The sequence below is a fragment of the Peromyscus californicus genome, unplaced genomic scaffold, assembly GCF_007827085.1.
Source record: "Peromyscus californicus insignis strain IS unplaced genomic scaffold, ASM782708v3 Scaffold_16__1_contigs__length_79575227, whole genome shotgun sequence".
NCBI lineage: Eukaryota > Metazoa > Chordata > Mammalia > Rodentia > Cricetidae > Peromyscus > Peromyscus californicus.
The window spans coordinates 40,919,302-40,923,547 of record NW_026294458.1 but is presented as its reverse complement, the minus strand read 5'-3'; the positions used below and the strand labels follow the sequence as shown (position 1 = coordinate 40,923,547).

The window sequence follows — 4,246 nt, the reverse complement described above, 5'->3', positions numbered from 1 at the left end:
GAAGTGGTAGAAACCCCAACACTTGATTCATTTTTAGCTAAGCTGGAAAAATTGCTCCATTAAAGAAAGCTACCCAGCCATGGAAGAGGGGGAGCTCCGTGGTGAGTCCTGTGTCATTTTTCAAACTTCAGTTAAGAAAATGAAGTAAAAGATAAACAAGGGAGCAACCCAGTGGTGCAATCGAAGAGATCACAGCAAAGAGTGAGGAGCAAAATGTGCAAATGAGAGAGAAAACCCACTTAGTCCCATAAATGTCCAGAAATATGTGAAAATTCCAAGTAAAGCTTAGAGAAAATGACTTTAAAATAGCTAGGTGTTGTTTAAAGGCTGATTTTTTTCTACTCACACTAAACTGAAAACTCACCTTAACCTTCCTTGTATTGGTGGACTTTTATGACTATCCAAGGGAGACAAACAGTAGTGCTTCTTGGGGAAGCAGCAAGCCTCAGTGCTTCCAAGGGACTAGAATGTTCTGGTATGAACCCCAAATCCTTGATAAAGAGTTAGTCTGAACACAATTAAATAATATATACTTAGATCATTAAGTACAACATTAGAATGTTAATCAGCCAAAGAACACTGCCAGACAATACCAAGATGACAAAGGCATAAAAGACTTGGAAAATTACTTCTTTGGGCCTTTACTTTCTTGGCAAAAACAAACTGATGAGATGGGATAAACACCATGGCCTTTGAGAGTCTTTTTTTTTTTTTTGGAGTATTCCATCTCTGACTCTTAATTTTTTTTTTAAACCTCCTCTCCTACCTAGATCTCTGAGCCTTGAAAGGAGGGCTTTGATAAAGACCTCCCATTTACGACTGAATGCCCCAAAGTCTCTCACTCTCTGCATATTGTCCCATTGAAGGTACTGTGTTAATTACCATCTACTGCACAAAGAAGCTTCTATGATGAGAGTTCAATGAGGTATTGATCTATGGGTATAGCAGTACATCAATAGAAGTTGTTTTATTGCTATGTTCCTTTAGTAGAATAATAGTAATAGGTTTTTCCTAGATAGGCTCATGACCTATCTAGTCTCAGGTTATGATCCACTTTAGCAGTGTCAGGAATGGATTCCACCTCATGGAGTAGGCCCCAAATCCAATTTTTAATAATGGTTGGTTACTCTCATGACATTTGTGCCACTAATGCAGGAAGATCTCTCTTGTAGACCTCAGGGTTTTCTTTTGGTTTTTTTTTTTTTTTTTTTTGAGACAGGGTTTCTCTGTGTAGCTTTGCGCCTTTCCTGGAACTCGCTTTGGAGACCAGGCTGGCCTCGAACTCACAGAGATCCGCCTGCCTCTGCCTCTCAAGTGCTGGGATTAAAGGCGTGCGCCACCACCGCCTGGCAGGCCTCAGGGTTTTTAGCTGGATGATATTGCTGATTGCCTTTCTCTTCTGGTAACATGAAGAGCATCTCCCAGAATCATGAGTGCTTGTCAGTAGAGGTGAAGCTTCTAGTTGGGCACCAGCTTTATTTCTCCCTGTCCTATGACATAAGTGGTGTCTTCAGCAATAGAGACTTATCATCAGGTTGACAAGAGCAATAGTGTTAGCAATAGTTTGCGATGTTGGGAGGAAGCCTGTGGAATCCCTTTGATGAATGACTCAACAAACTAAAATCTATTCCTGGCACTGGAGGCTTTAATTTGTGACATAAGATGTCTAGTTGGGCATTCTTTACTTTATTACATGGTGATTACATTTAAATTATTCATATATATATAAAATAAATAAATTATATATATCTTTCCAGCATTTTGGCTAAGATCAAGTATACTATCTGTTTTTATCAGTTTAACAAAGTTCTGACATTACAGTTCTCTGCTTCTTACACATTAATAGAAGTCTCTTTGTTTAGTTGCCATCTACTTTTATTTATAACCATCATTGTTACCAGTTAATTCCCAGGTCTCCTCATCTAGTTGATGCTACAACAGTAACAAAGAAAACAAAGCATGGTATCCTGTGTTTAAGTTATGATTTAAGCAGTAACCCTGAAACTATTTTTGTTGTTGTTGTTATTGCTGTTGTTGTTGACTCCTTTGACAAAAATCCAGGTTACAACAAAATGTTCCCCAATAGGACACTTGTTCAGGCCAAATAGGAGTCTAATTGAGCAAAGAAGATGGAGCTCTGAGAATAAAAGCATTCTTTTGGAGAAGTTGATTGGTCGTCACAACAAGAAAACATCTGATAAGTACATTTGTGGAGCAGACACACACTCATGACGACACACAGGAGGGTAAAAGCTCATGTCCCGGGAAGATGTTGCTTTGGCAAGATGGCCAAATTCAATTTGAAATCATGAGCTCTCAAAAATATCATCTGTGATTCCTCAAACTCCTTTTTTTTCTAAGAAGGCATTGTCTTTCAGCTTGCAGTCTGAAGCAAGATGTGTTACAGCCTGAAATATCCTTTCCAGTTTTGAAAGCTTCAAACCTTTCCACACTAAGGGATTTATGACTGTTTGCGATATATTCAATCATTTCCCCTGTATTTTTTCCTGGCACTATGTTGAAAGGGTGATTTAAACATTAAGATTTATATGCCATTTAGAATAAAGGCAGTTAGTTTGTTCTCAAGAGGTGTGATCTGGCTGCCATCTGGCTAAAGTAATGACTTCTTCCTGGTTAAGGACAAGAGGGGAGGGAGGAGAGAAATGAGAAGAGGACCAGAAAGCAATATTCCCAAATTAATGTTAAACAACAGATGTGACAGCAGGGATGTTAGAAAGCCTTGATCTGGTTACAGCAGACATGAGTTCTAGTCCCAAAACTACTTAAGATATATAAAGCCTGATGAAGTATGGACTGCTATGAGCTTCAGCTTCCTTTCTGGTAAAATGGGAACAGCAGCAAGCTTACTGTGAGCATCACAAGAGAGACAGAGAACACAGATAGTTGATATACAGAACTGGCATATGGCAAACTGATCAAAAAAAACATAAGATTATTATTATCATAAAATACTTCATGAGAAATAAGTGAAAATTTGCTTTCTTAACTTCCTAACCACAACATTGCTCTGTTCCACATGTAATATGAGAATTTGTATCAAAATCATGTTCTGGTTGAATATTAAAAATGTTCATTTCTAACTCCCATTAAAATTTATTTAATCTTTTAAATCAAGTCTTTTGTCAAATGAAATAATTATTTCTGCATGCTTCATATACGCCCATCACCAGTGATGGAAATGCAGATATGTGCTTGTCCCTTGTCCTTACAGAACTTACACATAAGTGAAGAAAGATGCAGCAAGTAAATAAACAACATGATTAGCATATGGCATTAGGTGTTATAAAATTATGTAGGTCCATTTTAGATAGTGTGATCTTGTAAAACTTTTAAGAGAGATTAGCTGAGAACTAATGGAGGAAAGCTGCAGTAAGAGAACAGGCCGAACAAGTAAGAAGTTCAACAAGCCTGAATGGTGCAGCGAGTGGGTAAAAGAACTAAATGTAGCTAAAATGCAATGGAAGAGCAAAACAATATGAAATGATATTGGAGATGTAAGAATGACAAGAAATCAAACCCACCTCTGTGTCCTATACACCACTCAACCTGCTTGCTTTCTATTATTTATTCCTCCCACCGTTTCCAGGATTATGGCTGGGACCTTTTTCAGACAGAATCATGCTGAAACAGATTTCAGTTCCTACTGTATTGCTACCTCTATATTGTAACTCATTTTTTAAAATCATTTTTGTCCCCTGCTGTTCATTCTAGATTCCTCTCATCCTTAGCGAATGTATCTGCTCTTCCAAGTAGCATGTTGGGTGAGATGACCGAGACTCTCAGTCTTAAGTCTCCAGTCACCATGTCAACTTTCAGGTTGTGAGTACTGGAACCTCAAAATTGAGCAGAGATGGGCATGTACTCAAAGATTCTGCCTTATACCATAAGGTTGCCATACATATCCTTCACTGTTCACAGAACACAGCACAACTGATTTCCTCCTGACATTCTCTTGGTCTTTGATACAGAGAATCCAAAGCAATTGGATGACCAAGCATCCCTTAAAATATAATGGGACTTTTACCATATTATTTAGTGGTAGCATCATCCCTCTGAAAACTAGAAGTTTAAGCTCACAAAGTATAGGTTTTAGTATATACCCCCTACCTCTGAAGATATTTCACATGAATAAGATGTGCACAGTTGCTACAATGACATGCAAGCCTGGAATTTGAAGATAATGTGGCTAACTGAACAGCACACATCGGGGTCTACAGAATACTTG

The 4,246-nt window shown here is 38.1% G+C and overlaps 1 pseudogene; it reads left to right on the top strand.

Moving 5' to 3' along the window:
• Positions 1-1,745: 1,745 nt before the first annotated feature.
• On the top strand, positions 1,746-1,854 carry LOC128112327 (uncharacterized; annotated as a pseudogene).
• The last annotated feature ends 2,392 nt before the right edge of the window (positions 1,855-4,246 follow it).